The sequence below is a fragment of the Lissotriton vulgaris genome, chromosome 7 (assembly GCF_964263255.1).
Source record: "Lissotriton vulgaris chromosome 7, aLisVul1.2, whole genome shotgun sequence".
NCBI classification, from domain to species: Eukaryota; Metazoa; Chordata; class Amphibia; order Caudata; family Salamandridae; genus Lissotriton; species Lissotriton vulgaris.
In genome coordinates this window covers 239,144,767-239,160,784 of record NC_141695.1, presented here as the reverse complement: position 1 = coordinate 239,160,784, position 16,018 = coordinate 239,144,767, and positions in this window count along the sequence as shown.

Sequence of the window (16,018 nt, the reverse complement as noted above, 5' to 3'; positions counted from 1 at the left end):
CCTTCTCTTTCACAGCAGTAAAGTAAGAATGGCTTTTCGTAATCCGGCATTCCTAGAGCAGGGGCACGACACAAGTCCTCCCTCAACTGCAAGAATGCCATCAAACAATCCTTGTCCCATGGTCCCGGATCACTCACCTCCTTGTGCGTCAGTTTTTGTAAAAGTTTTGCTTTCAGTGAAAAGTTAGCTATCCACTGTCGGCAATAACCAACCATTCCTAAAAACATCCTGACTTCTCTCTGTGTCGTGGGCGGATTCATTTTCATGATCGCCTCTATCCTGTCTGGTGACACCTTCCGTTTCCCTTTTTCAATTTGGTGACCCAAGTACTGCACTTCTGTCAAACAGTACGGTAATTTACTCGGGGACACCTTGTGCCCGTTCTCGGCTAAGTGATTCAGTAAGTTGATGGTGTCTATTTTGCAAGCTTCCTCAGTTTCTGACGCTACAAGCAGGTCGTCTATGTACTGGACCAGAACCGAGTTCCGTGGCAGTACTAGACTTTCGAGATTTTTCTTCAGCAGCTGGTTAAAAATCGATGGGCTTTCTGTATACCCCTGTGGGATACGACACCATGTTAATACGCGATTTTCCAGCTTAAAAGAGAAAAGAAATTGGCTCTCCTCATCTAAGGGGATAGAAAAGAAGGCCTGGCAAAGGTCTATCACTGTGAACCACTCAGCTTGGAATGGTATCTGAAATAATATCACTGATGGATTCGGTACCACTGGACAACATGACACAACTATGTTATTAATCTTCCGAAGATCCTGCACTATTCTGAATTTCCCACTAGGCTTCTGCAAACCCATAATCGGGGAGTTACATGGACTACCCACGATTTCTTTCAGTATTCCCTGCTTAATCATGGATTCGATCACGGGTTTTATCCCTGCAATCGTCTCCGGGGTCAATTTGTATTGTGGCGTTCTTGGGTATTCGACATTTGGTTTTACCATGATTTTCACTGGTTCTACTCCTTTGATCAGTCCTATCTCCTCCCCAGTGAAATCCCACACTTCAGATGACACCGCACCTCTCAAGTCCCATGGAAGCTCCTCCACCGTCAAGGTAGGATATAGCTCCACGCATACTTGTGAATTTGCAACCTTAAAATCGGCATCATCATCGTTAGTCTGCACTTCCACTCCCTGAGGCGTGCAATATATAGTACAATTTAGTTTGCATAACAAGTCTCTTCCCAACAGACACACAGAGCTGGAGTCACAGACCACAAACTGGTGCTCATCACTGTATTTCCCTATTTTCACTGATACTGGCTCCGTCAAAGAACTGGTTATTCTTCTGTTTGCGACTCCTACCACTTGAATGGTTTCCCCTGACATGGGCAGGTCCGGGACTACTGCTGATCTTATAGTGGATCGAGTGGCTCCTGTGTCTACCAAGAAAGTTGTAGGATACCCTGCTACTTCAGCCTCTACATACGGTCCCCTTTGGTCCACCTCTAGAACTCCCCCAAGGGTACAGTCCTCCATGTTACTCACACGCCGTCCAGTCAATGGATCAACGTAATAGCATTCCTCTCCTCCTACGAAAAGTGGCATTTGTCTATAGGTTTTTCCCCCTGTCGCTATTCTGGGTGGTTGAGGGAACTGGGCTCGAGGAGCCGGGGTCCCCCCTTTGACCACCTTTCCCTTGTGTATCGCTGTCCCCTTTACCAGACTACTCTGGTCTTCTTCCTCCTCTGGTTCTAGATCTCCAATTTCAGTATTATAGGGACACTCGTGTTTCCAATGCCCCACCTCGTTACACTGGCGACATCTAGTCGTCTTTTCAATGTCGCAATGTCTAACCTAGGTCTCGAATTGGAATTTTCCTCACTGCCCTTATTCTGGTTATTTTGTCTCCTACCCATGGTCCCTGTTCCCTGTTGCTGTTGTCCACCCTTTCCAGCCGACTGCATCTGCACCATCATCAGCTTCTCCTTAAGCTTCTTTGCTTTGGAATCTATCTCATCACTGCAATACCTTGCATATCTCAAAATCTCATCTAATGGTTTGTTTTGCCAACAAATTAAATGTTGCTGAATCATCAAACAAATATCAGGTCTCAATCCCAATACAAATTTTGATACAAACTGTCCTATATCTTTAGGATCCATTACATCTAATCCACTGTACTGTTTGAACGCTTTCAGCAATCTCTCATAATATTCATGAACTGTCTCTTTAGGTTCCTGTCTGGTCCGATCTATTTTGACCCAATCTATGTCTTGCAATGGCACCTTATCTTTCAGCCATGTCATTACCCTTTCGTACTTTTCCATGACTTTTTCTGATGGTCCGTTTGTTTGAGTATCCCTCTCCGGTTCAGACGTGGGCCATTCAACACTAACCTTGCATGCCGTCCATAAGTCTCCTGGGACGACAATATCAAACAGGGTGTTCAGGTCAACCCACAGCACTTTGGAGATTTTTACGAACCTCTCTACTTGCTTATACAACTCCACAGGATTCTCCCTCAGTTTAGGAAAAGAATTGGTAAATGCTGCTAAGTCCCCCCTACTCCAGGGCACGTGCACATAGCTCCCATTCGCGATTTCTTGCAAAGGGTATGCTTCCATCCTCTGTAGCCCTCCCTCTGGGGACATCCCAATTGTGCTCCGCCTGACGGTCCCTTTCTTGGACCACCTTTCCTCCCATTTATCCAAATCTCTCCACGTTCTTATTCCTGTAATCAGTTCTCTTATGTGTGTTTTTAGCCCGATTGTCCTTCTCTCATCCAGGTCCTGATCTGTATAATGCAACCTATGGTTACCCTGTAATGCTTTTGTTCTCGATAAATCCACCATGTATCTGTCTGCCAATTCAGATAATCTTTCATGTACTGCTCTCGCCTTCCGAGAGATATCCTTTGCTATAAACAGTACCTCATCTTGTTCGTACAAGTCAATCCTCTCTAATGGCAAAGTACCATCTATTATTTAATCTAAATCCGATTTTAGACTGGTCTCATCAAGTCTCCTTGCTTTTATCTCAGCTCTCAATGCGGCATTCTTAGAGGGTCCATTAACATCTCTCCCGTCCCAGCTCCGAGTCCTACGCCTAGGCTCGGGTGAGTTATGGGGAGTCCTCCCATGTTCCCATCTTTCTAGATCCCATGCCCTTCCGTCTTCTCTCGGTGTGTGGTGGAACAATGCTCTATTTCCCACCGTCTCATTCTGTCTATTATGTTTGGTTTCTCTAGACACATGGTAGGGTCCCTCACCATTCCCCATGTTTTCGCAGTTCCCTTGCTGTCTAGTGTCGCTCAGCACATGATATGATCCTTCACATCTCCCCATGTTCCCGCGATCCCGTTCCTGTCCGTGATCACTGAACGCATGGCGAGACCCCTCGCGGCTCTCCATGCTCCCGCGACTCCAATGTTGCCTACTGTCGCCAGGTGCATGGTGAGTGCACTTAAAGCTATCCCTGTACTCCTGCGTTCTTCGATCTCCTTTGCTGTGAATGGGGCGAGGCACCCCTCCACATCCTGTATTCCTATCTTCGTGCACTTGTCTACTTCCACCACTGGTATGGCGGGTATCTCCTTTACTTTCCTGACTCTTCCCGTCCCACCCTGGACCGCTTTCGCAAGCCCCGCAGTGAGACAAGGTTCTGTTGTCTTGGCTTCCCCATTCGGCTTCCGCTCCCATCCTGTTATTCTGAATCTCTACGGCAGCATCCCATTCCTTCAAGTACTCCCTTAATTCTTTGAAGGATTTCGGTCGTGGTCCCCTTAGATTCATCAGCCCTCTCTGACCCTCTTGATCTATTATGGGATCCCCTGCTTGATTTAACGGAGTGCTCCAATCTCTTGGACCTGACAACTGCCTTTGAGAATTAATCATGTTGTTCCTATTCTCCATTTCTGCTCTCTCCCTGTCCAACCGCACCTGTTCCTCCTCTCGTGCTCTCTCTGGGTTTTAAATCGATACTACAGGACCTATGGTGACAGGTACTTGGAGAGCGTCCGGCAGTTGGTAGGACTTGGCACGCTCTGTTTCTGGCACCTTTTGTACCACAAACCTTCCGACCACTCTCTGTACTGGACTAGGCTGAGGTATTTCCTCACCGTTGGCGTATCCTCTTTCTGCTATAGGAGGTGGTCTATTTTCTCCTGTACCAGTCCCGCCCCCCCTTTGGAGCTCGGGACCTTCCATCTCTCTATTGTATGGAGGTGGTCTGTCCAGCAATAACCTATTTATCAGGCTGTCTTCTGTATCACTCTCATCATCCTCCACTAGTGGGTTCTTTTCTCTTGTGACTTCTATCACTGGGTACGGTTTATCTACTTCGATTCTTTGCATTCTCCACTTTTTAGCTTCCTCATCCCATTTAGCATCCTGCACTGCTCTTACCGATCGTTTTACTCTTTCCTGACGCCTGTTCAAGCTCCGGTCATACGCCGCCCTAAACCACGCATTGAGGTCTTCAAACTGTGTTGGTCTGGGTAGAGGTCTCATCGCGAGCATTACTGCTTTCAACTGGTTCAATGTTTCTAACTTAAACGTTCCGTATTTCGGGAACGCCAATTCCTCGTTCCCTTCTGTCATCTTACTCCACTCAGAGATCCACAGTATAGTATGCAACCCAACATTCGTAGCCATGTAATGAGCTGGTGTACCCTCCGGCGGGGCCTCTTCCCCGTCCACCGATTCTCTATTTTCTCTCTTAAAGACCGCTCTCAAGCGCCTAAAGCATTTCATGATCAAATTCACAATTTTCTACTTCGTTACGTTTGTTTACTTCCTGATGACAATCCACCAATCCTAGCGCGGTTCTTGCTAGCTGACCTATCACAGCGCGGCTCTTGACAACCGGCCTATCCCAGCGCGGTCTTACACCAACCGGCCTATCACAGCGCGGCTCTCTCTGACGTCACTCTTCTCTCCTTCGCAGCAGTTCCCCTCCTTTCTCAGCTCGTCTCCCGGTCATGCATGCGTCCCATTCATACTCTGAAAAAAATGATTACTTCCGACCAAGCGATCACTTTTCTTGACTGTACGCCCACAGTCTAACTGTAATTGTCACCTCAACTGACGAAACGTCTTCCGTAAAACGTTTTAGACGATCGCCTCAACTGATAGGTTACTTACACACAGTAACTTCCGACCAGCGTCCGTTACTCACACACTCACTCTTTCATTCCCCCTATCTCGGTCCAGCGGGCGATCAATGGTACCTCATGACCCCCTTCACAATGGTTGACAATTACTCTGGATGTCCGATGCACCCGAACCACTTAAGCTCTTCTCTGAACTTAAGATTTTCACCAGGTTGCGCGCGCTCACAACCGTCCCACAGTCACACTACAGGCATTCAACTCCGCTTGACATTACAACACAGGTACAACACAAAACACCGCAATCTGACAACGCATCACCCTTTATACTTACTCTCGACCGTCTCTGCTGCTTTTTCTCTCTCGCACCGTCAGCACCTTCTTCGGCAGGCGATTCTTCTGCTGGTCATCTCTCGATCTCTAGGGGCCTCGGGGGAAATCTTAACCTAGTCTAGATCACTATCCTCAAGAAGGCAACCATCCTCTATAGCTACCAACTGGGAGGGCGGGATTTTCGATCTCTTATCTGATCACTCTAGATCTAAATCTCCGATCAGGTCGACTGAATCTTTGTTGCCTGTCATTGAGTAAAACAGGTAATCCACTACTTGGTTAATCAAACCAATAATTGGCACGACTCTGAAGAACCACTTACCACGGATCAGTTTTAAAGTTTTATTGTAAAGCCAAAGTTAACTGAAGATACAAGCATCTCAATATTAGGTTTAAAAGGTACACTGGCATCAACAGAAACATGAATTCTCTGAATGATCCTAAACAACAGAAAAATACCACTAAAGCCAGTTCAAGGATTAGCAGGTTTGCCAATATAGACACAAGCTGAAACTTGTGAGACATTTACAGAATGAAGAAAATATCAGGTTAGACTGTCCCTACACTAGACTAGGTGACATCCCTACTTAGCAGAATCTTAACCTAAAAAGGTGGCAGCCGTGGTGACTTCCAAAGAAGTTCACTCACTTTCTCTTAGTCTTAGGTGAAAACCTATGCATTGCAGTCATGCCCTCTCTGCCTACCCATCCGCTCTCTTAGGGTCCTCAGGCCATCTGCTCTCTCTCCCCAGGGTGCTGTCCCTAATACAAAATCACAATCGAAATTTGGAACGCCCCTCTGAGACGCCCCTCACGTGGTTTCAGTTCTGGTTTCTTCCATGATGGCACTCCTCTGGGCCTCTCGTTAGCGTTGACCTTGCTTCCCAGGCTCCTTTTCCAGCTCGCCGGTACCCCCCAGAACATTCCTGTACCCTCCTCCAGGCCTGTGCCTGTCTTCCCGGACAGAGCTCTATTCATCACTCCCTTGATTGGAACCCCCTCACACCCGCAAACAGACACCCATGAATAGGGCCCCAAATTCCACTCTCCAGTTATCTAGGTTCGGCCATAAACTTTGCACAGGAATGACGATTTATGCTTTAACGAGACTCGATTCTAACTAACACGTGCAGATCAAAGAAGCCACTTTATCTTTCCAGGCCTACTAAATTATCTTGTAGCGGCCTGCACTCTATGAACCTTTATTCCTAAAACTAAAACAATTCTTGTTAATACACTCTGATTATATAAAACACTTCTATAAAGCATGGTTATATTAAACACTTCTATAAAACATGATTCTTAACATGTGAGCAGAAATTACTGAATAATAGTAAATCCATGTCATGTGAAATATGTAAATGCACGTTTTCGTTCTTCATACATTGCCATGAGGCCTGCACATTTCTACGTTTTGCAGCAATACATTTTCTTCAGTAGCAGCTACACAGCATGGACTCTAATTAACACTTCTAACCATTTTAAACAATTCCACACATTTCTACATGGTCTCACACTAAATATATGTTTCTCTATATTAACTAAACATCCATGTGCATATGCGGTTATATATTGTCAACACTTCTAGATACTTTAACTGAATTCGTGCAACTGGGTTGTACATATGGTGCACTTATACGTTTTCTCAGTTTTGCGCTCTCTCAGGTATGTAACATCTGCTTCTCATTCAGTCATATGTACTGGATATAGTAGCAAGCCCACCCCTTGAAGAAGTGGAAGAAAATAGAGTTATATCATGCTCTACCCAAAAAGAATAATGTAAGAGGCTCAGTTTAAGACTTGAAATCAGACTCAAGACAATAATGTCTTGTGAAGGTGTGTAGAGCTCTACTAAAGGGATATTTATTAATAATGCAGGAGGTGCTGATTCGTCCCTCATAGAAGGAGTGTAGGGTTTGCCAGCTAAGGATGTGTTGGCTTCCTGACAGCAAAGTCAGATAAAGTAGGCAATCCGTCTAGAAATTAATAGCTTTGATGTGTATTAACTTGGGCGAACAGGGCCATAATGAACAAAAAGAACTGTCTTTTTTTATGTATTTTGCTTCAGCAAGGTAAAACCTTGCCATTGTCCTAACATCTAGAGCATACAAGACCTTTCTCTTGGAGAGCAAGGACATTAAAGAAGGTTAGGAGTGAAATGGATGAGAACAAGCCTGCATCTAGCGAGCATCTAGTATAGCACCTCTAAACCAGACTAACTCAGTTGGTGGCAAGTGAATGTTTATCAGGAATTATCCAAACACCCAAGGCATGCAGCATTATGAATGTAAAGTCTATGCTTTCCTGCAAATATGGAGGCAATTTCCCATCACAACCCAATTGTCCATGTATGGATACACATACATTGTCTGTCTGCAGAGATGAACTTCCACCACAGTTCTAACAAAACATGCAGGTAATTTTCCTTCAGAAGCTTAACATCTTACTCAAAACAATAATGTCTTGTGAAGGTGTGCAAAGCTTTGCTCAAACAGAGTTTATTAATAAAGCAGTAACTGCTGCTTCACTTCTCATTTTATTTATCTATTTTACTGAGAGAGTTTTATAAAGAGCGAACAAGGCCCAGGGATATCAGAGCACTGTACCGAGATAAACCCCCATCCTGTTACAACACCGATAACACCAGTGAGATATAATCAAAGTAAATACTAACAGTGCACTATCCCAGGAGAGGAACACTTGTGTAGCTGTAGCGGTAAGTATATAGTGCAAGGGTATCCTCTATTCGAACATTCTGGAGCATAGCTTTCCAAACTGTTCATGTTGGTGACACACCTTTTTGTGAAAAAAATTTCAGGGACACGGTAATGTGAGGAAGCACAGAGAGCGAGCCCGAACAGCCTATGGTGGATTCGGGCCCCACACCCCACCCCACACACACCCCACACACAACCCCCAAAGACACACCACTCCACACACAACCCCCAAAGACACACCACCCCACACACACACCCCACACAACCCCCCCACACACACAACCCCACACAGAACCCAACACACACCACCCCACAGACACACACACCCCACAGACACACAGCACCCCACAGACACACACACCCCCACACATACCCCACACACCCCACACACACACAACCCCCCCACACACACAACCCCACACACACCCACACATACACCCACACCCCATTCACACTCACCCCACACAACCCCCCCCAAACACAACCCAACACACACAACCCCACACACACCCCACAACCCAACACACACAACCCCACACACACCCCACACCCCACCCACACATTCCCCCACACACAACCCAACACACACCACCCCACAGACACACCAGCCCACAGACGCACCACCCCCACACACACACACCCCACACACATACACACCCCACACACACACACACACCCCACACACACACACACCCCACACACACACCCCACACACACACCCCACACACACACACACACCCCACACACACACACACACCCCACAGCCCCCACACACAACCCCACACACACACACCCACACAACCCCACACATCCACCCACACACACACCCCACACACCCCCACACACACCCCACACACACCCCACACAACTCCCCCACACACACCCCACACACAACCCTCACACACACAGCCCACACACAACCCAACACACAAACCCACACACACCCCACACCCCCACAAACACACCCCACACACACACACACACACCCCACACACACCCCACATACCCATACCCCACCCCACACACACTCCACACACAACCCCACACACAACCCCCACAGATACACCACCCCACACACACCCAACACAACCCCCCACACACCACCCCACACACCACACAACCCCACACACACAACCCCACACACAGCCCCACACACAACCCAACACACACCACCCCACAGACACACCACCCCACAGACACCCCACCCCACAGACACTCACCCCTACACACACACACCACACACACACACACAACCCATCACACACCCCACACACACACCTCCCCACACACACACACCTACACAACCCCACACACACCCACCCACACCCCACCCACACCTATTGCCCAGGTTGTGGCAGTTTGGTTGTTGTAAAAGCTGATTAGTGCTGTGCCAATGATGTTGATTGCCGGGTTAGCTTCTCACTGTTACCTGTGGCAATACCCCTGGCTCACAAAGAACATTGTGCATTTCTAGATTCCTCTGGTGCAAGTTACACATGTATTCGCTATATTTCAGGTACCCACCTGATTTCTTTAAATTGGACCTATTTGCAAAGGTGTCCTGGGTACCTACGTTAAGATGTCTGAAGGCACGGAAGGTGTTTATTGACTGTGTGGAATGTGCCAGTGTCTGGCCGACCTGAAGAATGGGAATGGGCACACACAAACAGCACATTTTCATAAGTAGTTGAGAATTAAGAGCAGCCTCGCAGGCATGCTACCCAGGGGCCTACTGCCATGGCAGGGGTCAGACCCCAGAAGCACGGGCACCCCTCGTGCAAGAGCCCCGACATGCAACCCTGAGAAGAAACAGAACTGCCCAATACGTTTTGGAGTATGCGTTCCCGTGTGTACAAAGAAATTACAGACAAGTTTCCTTTAGTGTGTGATTTATGCATTGTGTTGGCTTCCTTGTGCTGTTTTCTAATTTAGAAGCATATGTCCTGCTTAAAAGCCACAACTGTCACGACGAGGGCATGACAATGACTGTATGTGCCTTCCACGTATTTCGTTGTCTGTTATTTCGAAAAAGACATTTTTTGGCCATTTGTCCAAGTTTGGTGGCGAGGCAATGTGCACTTTTGCTACTAGGAGTGTCTAAATATCCTTCAAAACACATGTGAATGTTTGTTTAACGAAGTAAAGAGCGCGCTTTATTTTGGACAGATACCAGTTCCATTCAATGACTGTAAAAACACACATTACCTCGTTTTTATGGTTTGGCAATAACAGTTGTGTACTATGACTCCACAGACACCAACATTTGAGAACAAGCATTTATAATGCAACGGTTTCGCCTTTGGAAAAGTTAGAGCAATTGGCAATGTAAATGACAATGCCATTTATTTATCTGTTCTCAAAACCAACACATAAATACAAATTTTGTCATTTACAATGCCAATAGCTCAAACTTTTCCAAAGGCGAAACCATTGCATTGTAAATGCTTGTTATACGAAGATATGCAGGATCGACAAATAATGCAGATGATGCAATCCCCTCCCCCCCCATTGGCATCACAGGGCTTCAGCCCCCACTCAATCCCCCCCGTCATGTGTGGCATCCCGGGCCCGCTCAAAGCCGCACCCGAGCACTTCACAGGTCGTTAAAGACCTTGTGCATGTTTATGGGGCTTTGTTGTTGTTTCACCCCTTCTAAGAGCCCCTGCAGTTCGACTCTGCCGATTGCCGGCAGAAGGCATTTCATCTCGCGACACACCTACGGCTGGGGCGCGACACAGTAATGTGTCGCGCCACACAATTTGGAAAGCTGTGTTCTAGAGTATCCGGCATCCAAACGATCAGGCCTGATCCACAGATGAAGGTCTCATGGGAGGAATCATCTTTCTAGATGGCCAAGGGGTTTGCGTTTGTCTCAAGAGGAAGAGCATTCCAAATCCTAGGGGCCAACCTTGAGAAGGTGCAGTCACAGGACAGGTCTTCTTTTTCTGAATCTTGGAGGTTCTAGCAGACGGGAGCTAGCTCTCCTAAGGGAGCGGTTACCTCCTTATACCGTGAGCTTCTGTGCCAGATATAAGGGTGTGTCGTGGTGCAGGGCTTTGTGTGTCAAGCAGGCTATCATCAGCTGGTTCTTAGCTTTGAAAGGGCCATTGGAGAGGTTTAGGAGATGGAGTGATGTGGCCAAAATGTATCAAACCTGTAATTAAACTTGCTGCTTCTTCGAGAGTTGCCTTAAGTGGCGCTGTTCTTGCTTTTCGGCAGACCTGTTATGTTTGCACTCCATTCTAGCGATGACTAAGGGCTGTACTGCTATCTTAAAATCTGGAAGTGGTATATATGGGTTTACCTTACTGAGGAGAAGCATTAGGATAGTAGCTCCTATTGTAGCTGCATTGATGTATGCTTGCATGCTGAGGTTCTTATCCAGTGTTATCCAGAGGGACTTTGTTGATTCGATTATAGCAGGTTTGCAGTTGAGGGCACTGAGGTGGGTAATCTATTCTTCATATGGTGGTGTGCTCTGTGGCAGGGATATGGGTAGGAATTCTGTTTTCAGGGCCTTCAATTTGAGGTGTTTCTGTGATAGCCTGAACTGAGTTCTCAGAAGTGTGTCATTTAATCTCATAATGTCTGCAGCAGAGGAAATCTTTAGATAACGCTGTGTGTCATCCGCATACATGTGATAGGATATGTTTGTATGAGTAAGGTTCTCTCTCAGTGGTTCCATATTAGGGTTGAACAGAGTGGCCAAGGGGGTGGATCTTTGCAGTACCCCAAGTGTGACTGGGGATGGGAAGGGGTGGTCGTCCTCAGCCAGAGCAGTCTAGTGTGTGTGCGAGACTCATGCGGCGTAGCGCTGGTTACCACGAGAGTCCATGAGTGTGGGCCGCAAAGAAGTAAGTTACTGCCTGAGTAACAGAGGCGGTATTCTCCTCCTTGCACTTGCTTTGCTAGTATAGACGTGCAGTCATCATGAGCTGCCTGCCGCCGCGTTACAGAGAACTATGCAGTCACACAGTCTGTCTGCTCAGTAGTAGTGTTTTGCGTTAGCACACTAACTCATGTTGGGTTGTGAAGCCACTGTCTGAGGTGCAACTGAACTCACATGTAGCGGGTGGAGCGCTGGACACCGGCGGGGCGGCCATCCTCAGCTATTAATGATTTTTATTAGTGAGAGCTAAAAGTCCCTTTGAAGTAATACACCCTCTGATATTTATGTTTCCTATTACTTGATTTTACTCACAAAGAAAGTGTCATTCATAGTCGTTGAAATGTCACCCATAATTACAGTGTCATTACGAAAATGTCACACATAGCAATTTGAAACATTGTCAACTATGGCAATACAGAAAATGTTGAATTTGGAACTAATCCAGTTCCATTCCTTGTGTGTCATGTGTAAGCATTGCCTTTCAATGAGTGAGGAGTTGATCTGCAGCGCTTTGATAGGGACCCATGTATTCGTTTAATTATAAGCAAAATGCAAAATGGCGGAGTCCGCAGTGCTGCTGTCAATGTACTAAATTCCCGATGATTACACCATTGCCATCATCAAAGAACAGTGTCAGGCAGTAAGCCCAAACGCTTCCTTCATAAGGGCTCAGCAGCACTGCTTTGGTAAGCGACTAAAGTTAAACAATAACCACAGAAGATACAAGAACCGTGCATCAATCAATCAGGTCTTGAAGAACCTTCTGAAGGTGAGTAGGTCTTGGGTCTACCGTATGTGGGTAGGGAGAGTGTTCCAGGTCTTGGCGGCGAGGTAGGAGAAGGATCTGCCGGCAGAGGTCATCCGTTGGATGCGGGGAACAGCGGCGAGGGCGAGGTTGGGGGAGCGGAGCTGGCGGGTGGGGGTGTGGAAGCTGAGCTTCCTGTTCAGGTAGGCAGGTCTGGCGTTGTGGAGTGCTTTGTGTGCATGGGTGAGGAGCTTGAAGGTGATCCTCTTGTCAACGGGGAGCCAGTCGAGGTCTCTCAGGTAGGGTATGATGTAGTTGCGGCGGGGGACGTTGACGATCAGTCAGGCCGAGGCGATTTGGATGCATTGTAGTCGTCGTAGGTGTTTGGCTGGGATTCCTGCGTAGAGTGCGTTGTCGTAGTCCAGTCTGCTGCTGACGAGGGCCTGTGTCGCCGTTCTTCTTGTTTTGGTCAGGATCCACTTGTAGATCCTGCGGAGCATGCGGAGGGTGTTGTAGCAGGAGGAGGAGACGGCGTTGACCTGTTTAGACATGGAGAGGGAGGAGTCGAGGATGAAACCTAGGTTGCGTGTGTGGTCGGTGGGTGTTGGTGCTGTTCCCTGTGTGGTCGGCCACCAGGAGTTGTCCCAGGCTGAGGGGATGTGTCCGCAGATGAGGACCTCTGTCTTGTCCGAGTTCAGCTTCAGAAGGCTGCTCCTCATCGAGTCTGCGACAGCCTTCATTCCCTTGTGGAGGTTGGTTTTGGCGGTGTGTGGGTCCTTGGTGAGGAAGAGGAGGAGCTGGGTGTCGTCGGCGTAGGACATGATGTTGAGGTTGTGATGGCGGGCCACTTGCGCGAGGGGGCCATGTAGACGTTGAACAGCGTCAGGCTGAGGGATGAGCCCTGGGGGACGCCGCAGATGATGTTGGTGGCTTCGGATTGGAAGGGGGGGAGGCGGACGCTCTGGGTTCTGCCGGTGAGGAAGGACGTGGTCCAGTCGAGAGCCTTCGCTTTGATTTCGGCTTCTAGGAGGGGTGTCTTTAGAGTGTGATGGCAGACCGTGTCGAAGGCGGCTGACAGGTCAAGGAGGATGAGGGCTAATGTTTTGCTGTTGTCTAGTTGGCACCTGAAGTTGTCTGTGGCGGCGATGAGGGCTGTCTCGGTTCTGTGGTTTCTTCTGAATCCGGACTGGGACGGGTACAAGATGTTGTTGTCTTCCAGGTGGTGGCCAGTTGCATGTTGATGATTTTCTCAATGACCTTTGCCGGGAAGGGGAGCAGGGAGATGGGCCAGAAGTTCTTGAGGTCCTTGGGGTCCGCTTTGGGCTTCTTGAGAAGGGCGTTGATTTCGGCGTTCTTCCAGCTTTGTGGGAATGTCGCTGTTTCAAAGGAGATGTTGATGACTTTTTGTAGTTGGGGTGTGATGGCTGCGTCTGCTTTGTTGAATACATGGTGAGGGCACGGGTCAGACGGAGATCCTGGGGGGATGGAGTTCATGCGTGTCTCGTCGTCGTTGACATTGGACCAGGAGGTCAGGCAGTAGCCACTGGTAGTGTTCACAGGGGGGGTGGAGTCTGGAGTAGTCGGAGCGGTCGTGGTGTTGAAGCTGTCGTGGATGTCAGCAATCTTGCAGTGGAAGAAGATGGCTAGTAAGTCCCACAGTTCTTGCGAGGTCGGGATGTCGTTGGCGCTGGGGCTGGAGAGTTCCTTTACGATGTTGAAGAGCTCTTTGCTGTCGTGTGCGTTGTTGTCCAAGCGGTCTTTGAAGGAGGATCTATTGGCTAGTCTGATGAGGTGGTGGTGTCTGTGGGTGGCGTCCTTGTGGGCTGGGTGGTTGTCCGGTGTGCATTCGTGGAGCCATGTCTTCTCCAGTTTCCGGCATGCGCGTTTGGAGGCCTGGACCTCGTTAGTGAACCAGGTAGCTCTCTTGTTGGCATGGCTGTTGGAGGGTTCCTTGAGCGGGGCGAGGGTGTTGGCGCAGTCGTCGATCCACTGTCTGAGGTTGCGGGCTGCGGCCTCTGAGTTGGTGGGGTCGGTGGGTGGGTTCTTGTCGAGAGAGGTGATCAGCTGGTCTTAGGTAACTTTGCTCCAGCAGCGGCGAGGCAGCTGTCGGGTGCGGTGGTGCGTGGTTGGTTTCTTGAAGGTGAAATGGATGCAGCGGTGGTCGGTCCAGTGGAGTTCGGTGGTGTGGTCGAAGGCGACGTGGGAGCCTGTGGAGAAGATGGGGTCAAGCGTGTGGCCGGCGGCGTTGGTGGGTGCGGTGACGAGTTGTCTGAGGCCGAGGTTGGCGATCAGGGTGACGGAGTTGGCGTCGTTGTCGAGGTGGAAGTTCAGGTCCCTGAGGAAGGTGTAGTCCGTAGAGGCGAGTGCGTGGGTGCTGGCGAGGTCGGCGATGGAGTCGCTGAACTGAGCCCGGGGTCCTGGGGGTCTGTAGATGAGTGTTCCTCTGAGGGTGGTGTTAGGGTCGGTGTGTGTCTGGAAGTGCAGGTGTTCGGCAGTGTTGAGGGTGTCGTCTGCGTGGGTGGCGACCTTGAGGGTGGACTTGTGGACGATGGCTATTCCTCCTCCGATTCCGTTGACGCGATCCCTGCGGGTGATCTTGAAGTTGTCCGGGATGGCTATGGCGATATCGGGTGCCGAGGAGTCGTTCCACCAGGTCTCGGTCAGGAAGGCCACGTCTGGGGCGGAGGTGTCGAGCAGATCCCAGAGCTTGACGGCGTGCTTGCGTGCGGAGCTGGTGTTCTGGAGTATGCAGCAGAGGTGGTTTGGTGGTTCTGTCACAGGTGAAGCTGCAGGTGTGGCAGGAGAAGGGTCCGTGGGTCTTTTTCGGGGCGGCCTGGAAGCAGGTGTGGTTTTGGCTGGCGTTGAGTGCGTGGAGGGTGCTGGCGTCGTAGTGGATTCTGGTGTCGTGATGTTCGCGGGGTCCAGGGGTTCTGGTGTTGGGCGCGGTCAGGCGTGGTGTGGACTGTTCCCATGAGGCAAAGGGTCAAGGCTGATTTGCATATGGCCATGTCTGAACTGGGGTGGTGTGGAGTGCAACAAAACGATGGATTTAGGCAAAGATCTCTGTACTGGGGTGAATGTATGACATTGTTCTGCATTCTGTCCATCAACTGTTGATTTTGCATTCATCACCCCGAGTGGGATGGGTATGCTCAGGCGTGAGTCCCATGCTCTCCACAGCACTGGAGTCAAGCTATCCTGCCTGAAGATGGCTGATAGCCAGAAACCGGTCCTAGGATGCTTGATTCCGGTGTAGGAAAGACATGAC